Below are 13,469 nucleotides of genomic sequence, written 5' to 3'. Positions count from 1 at the left end.
GAAAAGAAAGAAAAGAATAAGCGTTGATGAATAGATCAGAAAGAAGAGTGTTGAATTTGTTTATACGGCTAGCATATTTTTTTTTAAAATTAGAAATGTTATCGAGACCAGGAGCTTTTCTTCCGGGAAGCGCGGAAAGATTAGTGCGAACAGAAGAAGGAGTTGAAATCTGAAAGGAGTTGGGAATATCTGTTAATTTATTGTAGAAAAGTTTAATTTCTTTATCAATGGGTGAAAAGGAAGAATATAAAGACATAACTTTTTGGAGGTGATCAGCTTGTACTTCTACTTGGTGCGAAGGATCGAAAATAAGTCTGGAATATGAAGCAATAGGAGGATGAAATGTTTTTAAAGTGATTTTATTGTCCGCCATATTGGGCTGGTATATATATCTGGAGAAATTTCGGGTGAATTTTCGATAGTCAAGGTACTTATCAAGTCTAATCAAATCTATCTAGTCTAATAAACTAGCCAAGGTTCCCATTGGGCTTGGCTATGCTTGCTAATTTCTTTTTTAACTAGATTAGATAATTTATTGTAAGCCGATTTATCATTTTGAAGTCTATAAATTTGCCATGTTCTACGGGCGGCGATTTAATAAAATTTAGCAAAAATGCGGAGATCTGTTGGACTTACGAATACGAGATAGGAATGATTTAGTTGCTCGTTCCTTGGCTGAGTTAAGAGCTGATGTGATTAAATCTGTTTGCTTATCGAGGGCATCAGGGGACGGATTATTAATAAATGGAATGTCGGCAATTGAATTTTCCAAGATTGCGGAAAATTTGTCCCAGTCGGTAACAACAACATTGGTCGTTAAGAGGAGAGATGGCAGAGAGGGGAATGGAGAATGTAAGAGGAAGATGATCGGAAGTGAAGGAAAAAATGCGGAAGGTTGTAAGAAAGGCCGAAATCCATTACGTCACACGAACGTGGGGCGTAATGGGTTGGTTGCAAAGGAGATAAAATAGAGAAATTTCTGTTGCGAATGAAAGAGTATAATATTTTACCGTCGGCATTGATTTCGTTGGTGTTCCAACTCGGGTGCTTGCAGTTCCAATCACCGAAGAACAGGCCGTGAGGATAGCTGGTACACGCAGGCGTTCTAGAGACTCAATGCTAAGTCGTTTGGAGAGCATATGATATACAGAGATGTTAATGGGACCGGCTTTTGTGTTGATACCAGGAGCTTCGAAGGTGTCCGAAAGTGGTGAATTTAGATGTTTTTTTCTAAGCGTGGAGTATTATATAGTCCACTCAGAGATATTTTACTCATTCTTCAGTCTCTAATATGATACCGTGAAAGCAATAGCTCTGCTGTGGGGAATCAATGTTTTCAGGGAAAACTTCTGACTCCGTCGGGCCTAGCACACGTTCGCTATGAATGAATTGCCAATAAAAATCCCTATGTAACAGAAAATCTGATCTTCAGGTAGCGAGATACGAATGCTGAGTAACTTGGCATACTGCCTACTAACCAACAACAACCCGTCAATCTCAGTAATATTTTGTAACGAAAATCGAAAACTTGTCATGTTGCAGGATACCCTTAAATATTGAATAATGAAAATAAGGTATATTAAATCTATGATAACGCGATTGGTGGAAAAGATAAATTTTCACGGTTAAATTATTGAAAATAAATACACTCTTCATCCCGAATGATTAAAGAGAGATAACTTAAAGTGGAAATACGAATGATGTAACAAACCAAATAAACAATACGCCAAACCAATATGAAGTGCGATATGATGATCAATAAGGCTATTGACGTAAGAAAACTCAATTGCGACGCCATGTGATGGTACACGTAGAGGTAATTTAACCAATATTGTAAGTGTAGCTCTCAAAATACAGCCGCGAAGGAAAATCATTTTTGGATCAAGTCTGAATTAATCCCTGGTAAAAAATAAATTAAAATTGTGCGTAATTGTATCCTGAAACTTTATGACAGTAGATAATATGTTCTCAAGGACAGACTCAATACCGCAATACGCAGTTAATTCCTATTCACGGAAAATTAAAGAATAAGGGATCGCACTTGTTTTTAAGTGTAAAATAGAAGCAAAATAACATCCAAACACATTTAAGTGTTATGATTTTTTTCTCCTTGAAAGCCAGCGATGAATGCTTACTTTCCTTGCCATGGACGCGGTTCTAGGGCTACTGTAAATATTGTTGGCAGGCGATCTAATTAATCCTTTTGTTTGCACTAATCATAAGAGGGCAGTTATTTTTCAACCTCCGTTGGGTCATGAACAGAAGACGAAGGGAATGATTAATAATTAGTTCATTGCTAAATGTTCATCTGTATCCACATAATACCCCTCAAGCCGCTGAAAAGGTGTGTGGCAGGGGGTGTTAGGACACCAGCCGTTTACAGATAAAAATGAAGTGCTCTAACAGAGTCGGGACAAGCGCTTTAAAGTCATTTATGGTTCGGGGGAAAAACGAATTCTCATAACTATTCGTTTGGTAAATTATCTCTCTTAATTTATCGCTTCTATCGGACCTGGAAATAAAGTGTGGCTCAATTATTAGTATATTCTCTGTGTCGCTCTTAAAGATATCCATTCTCAATTGTTCAAATGTTGATCACACCTGTGGTATCCTTTAGACATAATCGCCACGTCAATTGAGGTATTGTTCAAGGAGCAGTCAGGGCCAGGGGCGCGGCTAGGAATTAAGGCTAGGGAGGGGGGGGTTTAGGAGCAACTAATATAAAGTAATGTATAATAATAGCAAATTTGTACTCTAGGGAATATAAGAGATAACGGATTTATCACAGAAAGACAGAATGAAACAAGATTGAAAATAAAGGGATATCTCCATTTTGATAAGTAGCAAAACTAATATTTATTAATGAACACAGACAACTTCGCAAACCTTACAAATACAAGAGAACAAAAAAATGCAAGGGTGTAGGTGCCAAATGAGAAACAGCTATAGTATATAACCATATTAATTTAAAAAAATAAAGACTTTTGCTTTCGGGATGTTGGGGAATAGCAATGCTGCATTCCATCGTATAGAAATAATGTAATTACTCAAGTGCGTAATATTATTATATTTCAACTCAAGCAGGCCAACGGGCAAACTTGCATTATTTTAATTCTCTCCAACGCGGAAACTAAGGTAATCGACCTTATTAGAAACTCACCTGGGAAACCGGTATTAGTAAATAATGACAATGCAGAATATAATCTGCCTTTCACATATTTTCTCAGAATTTAGTGCGATGAATATTAGTGAAAAAATTATCTTTAAGGTATCTCGATTTTATTATTTACCATTGGTGAATTACTTCGGTGGTTTTTGTGTTTTTAATACATATTACGCATTAGTTTCACGTCATTTGACGCGCCGCAGGCGCGAATTCCGCTGTACCGATGAACCATATCACCTTAACCAGCCAGTTCACAAAAGATTAAATATTTTGCGCCTTTGAATGTGTTGTTGTTGTAGTGTGGGGTTTGTGTGAACGGAAACTTACATCTAAACAATTATATTTGACATGAACAAATAAATTCCTTTTTGAAGATTTTGTTTTTTTATATATTTTTAAATTTTATTATTTTTTTTTAGTTCTTGCTTCTCATGATTTGTTCATTTTTTATTGCATTTTTGTATTATTTTCTTGTTATTTTTTTATTTTGCAAGTAGCAGTTATTAGTTTTCTTCTTCCTTATGATTAACAAATATTTTTACATAGATATTATAAAATTGTTTTTTTTTACAAACGAAAATTTTGAAAAAAAAATCCCCGACAAAAATCAACTAAGATTGCAAGAAGGAAAAGACAAAGGAAAGACTTAAAGTCGAGTTATTTGTTAAGGCAGTTTGTATGTTGTTGGAATTGATGAGTCATAATTCCAAATATGTGTTAGCAGTGGGTGTTAGGTTGCCCCGAGCCTGGACTTGAAATTGCGAACTAGCTTATTTTTGAAGTGAAGCCTACCTTTGGAAGTTTATGTGCGGCGAGGACGTCTGACATTCGGGTGAGGTAGGGTAGGTCAGAGAGGAGATGAGAGTCCTCGGGTAGGTTCAGGAATTGGCGGAAGGTTTTATTTTGGAATGTTTCCAATTTGTCCCTGATAAATTTTGAATTTGCGAAGATTTCGCAACCGTAGAGTAGTGCGGGACGGATGATTGTGGAATAGAGTTTGGATCTGCAGCTGTGGGATAATGCAGAAGTACGGGAGGGCAATGAAATTAATTCTTGCCTGATTATCATTGCTTTTCTTGTGCAATACTTAAGATGTTCGTTGAAGTTTAATTTATCATCTAACAAGACGCCGAGAAATTTATGAGTTTTTGCTCGTGGTACCCGGATTTTGTTTATGGTTGGTTGAGTTTGTGTTGCGAATTTTGGTTCTGCGTGAGAAGCGTATGCGTGATCACTTTTATATCAATGAGTTGGTAACGTTCTGAAAAGGAAGTGTAGTGATCTTTGAGCGGCCGGCTAGCTCCCGCGTAATGGCTTCAGCTTGAAGCGTGTGGTCATGTTACAGAGGTAACGCGGTACTGTTATTTATAGTGAATACCATTTTCCAGGCAAAACAAATTCTAAAATATAAGAAATGGTTTTAAGGCACTTATATTTGTGCCCATATTGGTTTTACTAAATGTCCTTTATAGTATCAGTGTGCTTCAATATATTGTCCCAAGTTTTGTCTCTCACATGGAGGTTTGTCGTTACTTTCAAAGCCACCCCTATATTTTCAGATTGTAGGTAACTTTGCGCAGTGGCGATATCGTAACCAATGAAGTTCTACTGAGGTGCGATTATTGCTAGTTGAAAACTTATACCAATACCCCGCCGATTCGACGTGAAATATCGTCGGATCTGGCAATTTTTGGACGCTTCTACGGAAGCTAATAACAACTTTAATCAGCATGGAAATCCGAAGTAACAAATGATGACGTATTTCTCGTTCATCTGGCGTGTTTTCCTAAATCCGGGGAGATCCTATTTCTCTGCTCTTTCCTGTCTGAAAATATCATCACATCCTCCGCTCCTTCGTATTCTTTGAGCGAATATTAAATTGAGGTTCGCTTTAAATCCCGCTAAGCTTTTGGCGCCCTTTATCGGCTCATTTGGTGTACTTTAAGTGAGTGCTACATACATCGTGGTCTTTTAAACATGATGCTAATTGAATTTCACTTCGCCATGGTCGTAAATGCTCAAGAAGGGAAGAATTCTATAATCATGAAATTACTTTTTCATTGAACTCATACATGCAGATATCCTCCGAGCAAGGAAGGCTTACGGCTTCTTTGAAATTATATTCATCCATTATTGCTGCAGTTTATCCTTAATTCTTTCTTTTCTTCGGCTTTCCGCTCGTCATATAGACTCATCTCAACAGGCAGTTCTTAGCATTCCATATTACGCGGTCCTTACGACGACATCAAGTAGTTCGTACATTCTCCGTCGCTGGCGCTGCCAGCGCTGCCGTCTAAAAATCAATACTGGCGTGGCCCCGAGGTCGTTGCACGTCTGCTGGTATGCCTCTTTATTTTTGTATCTCTCATCAGACAGAAATTCGTTGCTGGAAATGACTCTGAGCAGTGGCGACACTACCGGCCATTTCGAGAAATATATGAGCAACGCATGATTTTCTCGATTGGGTTGAAAGTTGAGAGGCTGCTGTCATTGTGGATGGTCAGGGTATATTAAGGTTACATATTTATCAATTGAGTCCTCTTGAGTTAATTAAGTATAGATTTATTTATTTTTACATTTCGTCTATTGAGTGTGCAGAGACAAGTGAAATGATAGTGTAAGTCTACTTCGGTTGATAAAAATGTCAGGCGACATTTAATTAAACCTTTGTGAAGCGTAGATATTAACCAATCTAGCATCGTCGATATAAGTGCGTAAATGGTACACAAGTTCTTGTTGAAATTGAAGTTCCAGTGTACACTCCATTTGTTAACGTTGTTTAGATGCGTAGATGAAACTTTGAAGTCAGCGTGATCACTAATTTCACGAGAAAGAACAGGGAAATGGCCGCAATTTCTCCTAAGCATTCTGTTTTTAATTAATGTTGAGGGCTTGGTCTTGGTCACTATTCTGGGGGCGCGTGCCTTATTTCTTTCTGCGGAGCTTCGTTGGTTTGCAATGCCTCTCAATGATAATGCGTGATACATGGTCCCTCGAGCGCCGAAGGCGCGTATCACTCCGCCGGAGTTGCATTGAATGCCACCACTGAAGTACTAAAAAATAATTAAAATAAGATGGCAATGTGATTCATTTTGTACGTAAGGTGTGACTCGTGCGATCAAGAAACTTAATATTACATGCCTAAGAAATTTTCAATGCCAACTAAAGCTAAAATCAAAAAGTATTTATTATATTTTTTATTTTATTTTTTATAGTAAACTATTTATTATATTTTTTAAGTTTTATTACCCATTGCAATTGTTTGTATTTTGATTTACAGTCCTTTCATTTTTTTAAATCTTTCATTTTTTGACAGGATTATAAAGATATTTAAATTTTTTCCAATTATGATATCTTCTCATTATTAAATGTTCTTATGTATTAATTTTCAGAAACAGAATAATGAAAGATATAGGAGAGATTAATAGATAAGTGATGTGTTTTGCCAGCGGATGTGTAACGGGTACATTTTCGTCATAATTCCAAATATTGATTAGTAACTGTGATAATGCGTCTAGTGCAGGTCTAGTTATTTTATTTTAGCAAAGATTTGGCTTTATCTCTTTTGATAAATGAGGTGGGAAATAAAACTCGCTAGTAATATTGTTAATATTTTTAAGATTTCTCAAGAGACTGAAGGTAGATAAACCTCGTGAATCATAAAGGGAGACATTCTCTTCTGCACTTCAGTTGAAGAGAAGTAAAAAACAAGAATAGTCAGCCATGCTGAAGCTCATTTTTTAAGTAGGGCCTAGGATTCATAAGGATCCTGATAAGGTTGTAGCAGTGGCGGATCCAGGTCAAGTGGTGGTTTAAATTCCAGCAGTAGTGGGGGTCGGAAAAATTACCATTCTATCTAGTATAAATTGGATACCCACGGGGGGGGGGAGGGGGGGGGGGGGCTATAGCTCATAGATCTGCCACTGGGTTGCAGAAATATTCTGCCATCATCTGCGATATAAAATCTTATGAAACATCTCACTTTGCTATTCGCTTGTCGTTCCTAAATCCTATAAGAAATGGTCCAAGTGAGTCTGTAAATAGTATAGCTAAACAGTCAGTATTTCTTCCAAGGTTTATTAAATTTTTGGGCATCACTTGTCAGCATTGTCATTTCCAAGGAAATTGCGTATAGTGTCAGAAAGTGGCCTCCAAGGAAATTGCTCAATCTTATTCCTGAATTTCATGTCATTGTTCTCTAAAACTTCCTGCTTAAAGTTTCTCTGAACTGTTTTTTCAGATTTTTTTCTTCCCACGTATGCCAAGCTTGGCATTACACGAGGGTGGTGTGAAAAGTTCTCGGAATGGAATATAAAAAATGTTCTTACATCACTGAAACTTATTTTATTTTTCAATATAGCCTCCTTGTAGATTACTAAATTTGGTCTAACGATATTCTATTGCTTTGATTCCATCTAGAAAATGAGATTTCTCTAGGCCTGCAAAATAGTTGTCAACTCCGGCTATCAGTTCTTCATTTGAAGTAAATCATTTTATCCACCATGTCCACCATCAAGAAATTTCAATTTGGGGAAGAGATGGAAGTCTGACGGAGGCAGTCAGGTGAATAAGCGGAAGTGGCAACAATTAATACCATAGTTCGTGTTATTTTGCCATGGCGACAACACATGAATGCAGGCGCGCATTGTATTGATTGAAGATGACTTTCTTCCTTGCTAAACCTGGCCTTTTTTCGCGTATATTTTGTTGCAATTAGTCCAAGAGGTTAGCATAGTATTCTCTAGTAACTGTTTGCCTAGTGAGGAGACAATCTATATACAGAATCCCCTTCACATCCCAGAACACTGATGCCATGACCTTTCCAGTCGAAAGCATTGTCTTTGATTTCTTTGCTCTCTTTCCCTGGATAATCGTCATGTTTCCACAGCTTTGGCTGTGTTTTTGTCTCTGGGGAATAGCAATGGACCCAAGTTTCATTTTTGGTCACAAACCGGTCCAAAGAAACTTGTTCGTTTTCCCTAAAACGGGTTAAACATTGTTTCGATATGTCCATTCTCATGCGTTTTTACTCCAGCGTCAAGAGTCGCGGCACTCATCTAGAAGATAAATTTTCCATTTCTAATTTTTCAGTTAAAATATAATATACCCTTTTATATGACATCTAGCAAGCGAGAGCAATTTCACCCTCTTTCGATCGGTGATCCTCCATTACCATTTTGTGCACTTCTATAGTGATTTCTGGAGCAGTGACACTTCTTGGCCGACTTTTGCACGGACCATCATATAAGCTCACCCGACCAAATTTGAATTCATTTGTCCTCTTAGTAACAGTTGACCATGAAGGGGCAGGGTCCCCTAGTGTATTCTGGAACTCGGCATGAATTTCCTTTGCTTTCATACCTATTTTTACAAAGTACTTAATCACTGCACGAATCTAGATTTTTTCCATCTTCGCAAATCACTATGCAGGAACAACAAAAAAGCTACCTCACCGCCACAGTTATTTTCCACGAGCATTGATGTGGTATGTATTTACAGCGAACAGTCCTATGGATATCACGTGAAAAGTTCGTTGCACTAGCTCTGACAACTCTTGGTGATTCCGAGAACTTTTCAAACCACCCTCGTATGTCAAGCCCATTGAGGAATTACTTTATGGCCTAGTTTTATGTGCAATGGAGAAAAGTTGATGTTATTTCGTATAACTAAAGAATTGCTTGGTACATTTTTCTCTCCAACAATCACGGTTTCTCTCAGGCCACTCCTTCATCACCCAGTGGTTTTCTCTGTCCCTGCCATCCAATAAGTCATGAGAAACGAGGATATTTTGTGACCATGATATACAAGAAATAAGTTAACAATTTTTAAATCACGGAAATCACTCATTGCTGCTCCTGATACTTATCCAGTAGGTACCAGAGAAGCTGTGACGTTACTTCTTTCAAATTATCTGAAACCGTATTTCCTGTTGAAGTAATCGTGTTTCATTGTGAGTTCAAGCATTTCATAGCTCACGGAGGATTTTTAAAGGACGCCAATCATTGGGAATAGATACAGGAGGATCCATTTTATTCATAAATCCACGGAAATATTGACAGGATATGATATTGTATTTTTCTCTCTTATGTTCCCTTATAGTATCTGCTCCCCGCCCATAGCCTAGTTCAGGGTGAACTCTACCCTCACTCGTCAGAACCAGCCTTCAGGTGGAATCGCAGAAGGAGTAATCTGTGTTTCGTTCTCAGGTATTCAATATTGTACAATTGTCAGAACGGAATCCAAAAATAGCAATAGTATTCTTCTGTCGCGACAGACTTTTTGCAAATGAGGTTGTTAAAATATGCCCAAAAAGTGAAAAACAAAACTGTAGAGATTGTGACGAGTGAAAACGGTCTGTGAGCTGAAAGTTAGCTAAGTATGGAGGATGACTTGACTTACTTATGGGGACACTTCATCCAATACTTATCCATACATCATCCAAAGTTTCTATTTTACGTTGGTCTTAAATATTAAATTTTATAATTCTTGAAGCAAGTTTAAATTTCGTTTATTATTTTTTAGGGGATTCATCGCGTAATTCCTCCATTTCTTATGCCCACAAATACGAATTGAGTAAAATACACTGGACGGCAAAAAATAATTTTTTCGCGAGCCCTGATACCATTCCAGCTGATTCTCATATAAAATGGCCTCCTGAATCCGAGTATGACATCCGTTTTCCTCCATCACCCACCATTTTTGAGGGAAAGCCCCCCTCTAATTTTCATCACTTTGCAATGATTTGGAGGAATGAAAAGGATTATAATAGCTTTTATATTTCTTATTAGGGTTTTTAGAGGTGGAAAGTTCTAAAACATGATCGTTCACGGTAAGTATGTAGATTTGGGGGATTAGTTTCCGTTAAATGATAAATTTCGAGTAAAGTTTACCCTCTCGGATAAAGTAAAAAATGTACTACGACAGGTCATATCTGCAGCGGTTACCTTACACTGTGACGCCCTTCTCCCGAGCACCCGGATTATCTCTCAGAGCCCGAGAAAGGGATCGAAAAAGGGTCGCCCTACCGTTCAGTATACCTGACCATTTCTTTGCCCCACAAAACTACCACTAACCGAAAATACATTAAAAATGATCAACCTTTCCTTTTTAGCAATTTTTTCACCGAATTTCTTCATATTTCAGCTCCCATTTCATCTTCTTCTACTTAAAATATCCCAGAATGATGGAAAACTATTTCAACAGCTTTTATCTGCAATAACACTAGTATTTAAGAACACTGAATAGAAAAAAGTGAAAATGTGAGCCAACAGTTAAGAAGGTGCGCTATCACGCTGGCGCCCTCAATACTATACTCGCATCGACAAAGAGTAAAGTAACAAATGTGAAGAACGATGAATAACATAAGTACCTTAATTTGGCATTTGATTTAACTTTATACTCTGCGGTAGAAGTTTCTCATGCAAAAACCAGCAGTAGACCTAATATGCCAACATGCCCGCATTCAACTTCCCTGAAAATCTCCTCTCAAATTTGGTGATGTCTTCATGGCACCGTTCCCAGTGTTATTCTGAAACTGCTCCTAAATATTCTATGAGAAGGTCCAGGTGTGAATGAAGGAAATGTATTTTTAGTGATATGTTACGCCCCATGACCGCATACGCTAACAGCAATTCCTCGACATAAGCGACATATTCATCACTCTTTTGTCACCCAAAAAGTTCTAACACATGTTTCAGAATCCAAGCCAAGCTAGATTTTCTTTATGATTCAGGTGTTTTGTAAATGTTGAATCTTGGAAAATTTTCCTAATCTGGGGGCCCACGAATATTACTTCCTAGGTTTTAGCCTCAATTAGACGAGGAAATTAGGTTAAAATTTGAAATTCAGGTCCTGTCTTATCGATTGCTTTCACAAAGTGATTCATCTGCCCTATTTTGATGTGCAATGGTGGCATATTAATATTTTCTGTCGGAACCAGGGAAACATGAGCGACATTTTCATAACCATGTGTGAAGGTTTCTCGCTGGGACCAGTTTCGTACGATGTCATGTGTTCTCGGGCACGGCTGTCGTATTCACAAAGGAAGCAGCAGTATTTCGTGAAGCCTAATTGCAGTCCCGTGAGTAGAGCGGCAACTTTCAGATCAGCGCTAACTTGCCATTTATAATCACGATAATTAATATTTTCAAGGATTCGGCTGATATATCCGTACGTCTTCTTTATATTAGCGGAGTATGCAGACAGGACAGAAGGTAACTCATTCCCATTGGCCAACAGGACTACTTAAAAGCTTGTCTTTAACGAATCCATAAACAGTCTCCATTTTTCTGGGTCACATGGCATCATCAGTTCTATCAACAATGCATTTAATTACAGTAAAAAACCAAGCCTTCATCTTCCGTAAAAAGAAATTTCAGTGTAGTCTGTTTTGTCCTATAGAGAATGATTTTTATGCCCTTTTCAAAGAGATTGGCATCCATTTACGCGTGACTTTAGCCATATATTACTGTAGTTTGACCAAATATTTGGTTAAACTACTGTAACAAGTGGTGCAGGAAACATTGGAGCCCAATCTTAATCCTAGCCGCCAACTTGGCAGCCAAAGTAAATTCACCGCAAACAAAGCAGAAGCATGAGGATGATATTTACACACGCGTTGCATAATTACGCACTAAATCACGGATATAATCACTTAGTAAAACGTAACAAGGAAGAGTAAAACAAATTACCTTGTTTTACACAATTTAAACTACATGGAAAATAGGGATTCCTGTCTAGAACTCCGAAAGTGTTGACTTTGCGATCGCTAGAGATATACCGAGGGAAGATGACAACTTCAATACTTATACATAATTGATTTGAGAGGCTGATACTTTGTGGAACTCGTTGACAAAGGAGAAAGAATAATTTTTAACTCCAATGAGAATATAATATCTCAATATTATAATTTTCGTGGAATTAGAAAGCATTACTTTCCCTTTTTTTTAGCTACGAAAGCAAGAGAATTGCCGTCCAAGCCTGAGCGAGCGACGCATTGCGAGGGCCAGCGTAGTAAAGTGAATCTTCCGAGCTTTTGATTCATATTTTTATTATTGTCGCTATGCTATGCAGTAAAATATTTTTATTTTTACTGCTTTTTCTTGTTGTTACATATTTTTATCATTCGGGGTAGGATGATGTGAAATGAAAGCTGGAAATTTAAAAAAAATACGTGAAAATTTGAGAAAAATTGGAAAAATAGCAGATCATTCTAAATTCTCTTTTATACAATTAACGGAGACAAATTCCCCCAAATCTACCTTCTTGCCATAAATATTAATTATATTTTAATATTGCACCCCTAGGAACCACTAGAAAAAAATTAAATGCTAAAATAATCCTTTTAAATGTTCCAAATGACGTAAAAGTGATCAAAATCGGAGGAGGGGGCTCCCCCGAAAATGGGGGGTGATGGGGAAAAACGGAGATCATATCCGGATTTAGGAGGTCATTTTACATCAGAGTCAGCAGGAATGGTGTCAGGACAGATTTTCATGACGTCCAGTGATATCGAAAAGCTTTATTCTATGTTTCGATGTGAAATTGGACTCCTCATACTTGCTTCACGCTATCCCTCACCTTGATCTCTATCACGAGCGTGATGTGCATACGGTCGTAAGTTTAAGAGAAGTGAAGCCCCGTGGTGCTTGAGTCGTTCGATTTTACTGCCAATGCTTCTACCTGCCCGTCCTGGCTTCCAGTGACGTCAGGGGTCTGATGCTTGTGTGGCATACTGGGGGTGGGGTCCCGGTAAAGGACTAACTGATTCTCAACGCGAATTCTTCTGGACTGCCTTTAAGGAATTGATTACTTTATTGGGCTAGATTATTAATGGAAATGGCATCAGTTGAAATCAGGCTCATTTATCATAAAATATAACACTACTGGAAAACTTGAATTGAATTGGTGTCAATCACTTCCATTTGTAGACATAGTTTTTGCCTCTCGCGTTATCTTAAATGGTCGCTTTTTAAGCGGTTCTACAGGTATGTTAGAAGTACTTAACTTTGCGCAGTGGCGATATCGTAACCAATGAAGTTCTACTGAGGTGCGATTATTGCTAGTTGAAAACTTATACCAATACCCCGCCGATTCGACGTGAAATATCGTCGGATCTGGCAATTTTTGGACGCTTCTACGGAAGCTAATATAAATTCAACATATGGAGTAGAATCCGGTAGTGATGGGCAAAGTCGATCACTTTAGTGATTCAATGATTTTGTCTCGAGTCACTTAAATGATTCAATCGTTATGATCGAGGAGACTCAATCAATGAATGTAAATAAATCACTTTGAATAATCG

At 37.8% G+C, this 13,469-nt stretch overlaps 2 non-coding genes across 2 annotated transcripts; both read left to right on the top strand.

Moving 5' to 3' along the window:
• Window positions 1-4,734: 4,734 nt before the first annotated feature.
• LOC124173777 lies at window positions 4,735-4,875 on the top strand. Its single transcript, XR_006868747.1, has one exon. It is a non-coding gene; the product is annotated as a U4 spliceosomal RNA (small nuclear RNA).
• An 8,294-nt stretch (window positions 4,876-13,169) lies between these two features.
• On the top strand, window positions 13,170-13,310 carry LOC124173776. Its single transcript, XR_006868746.1, has one exon. It is a non-coding gene; the product is annotated as a U4 spliceosomal RNA (small nuclear RNA).
• The last annotated feature ends 159 nt before the right edge of the window (window positions 13,311-13,469 follow it).

This window comes from Ischnura elegans, chromosome 1 (genome assembly GCF_921293095.1).
Source record: "Ischnura elegans chromosome 1, ioIscEleg1.1, whole genome shotgun sequence".
Lineage (NCBI taxonomy): Eukaryota > Metazoa > Arthropoda > Insecta > Odonata > Coenagrionidae > Ischnura > Ischnura elegans.
Note: the sequence above shows the minus strand (reverse complement) of the source record. Positions and strands in the feature narration are given on the sequence as shown.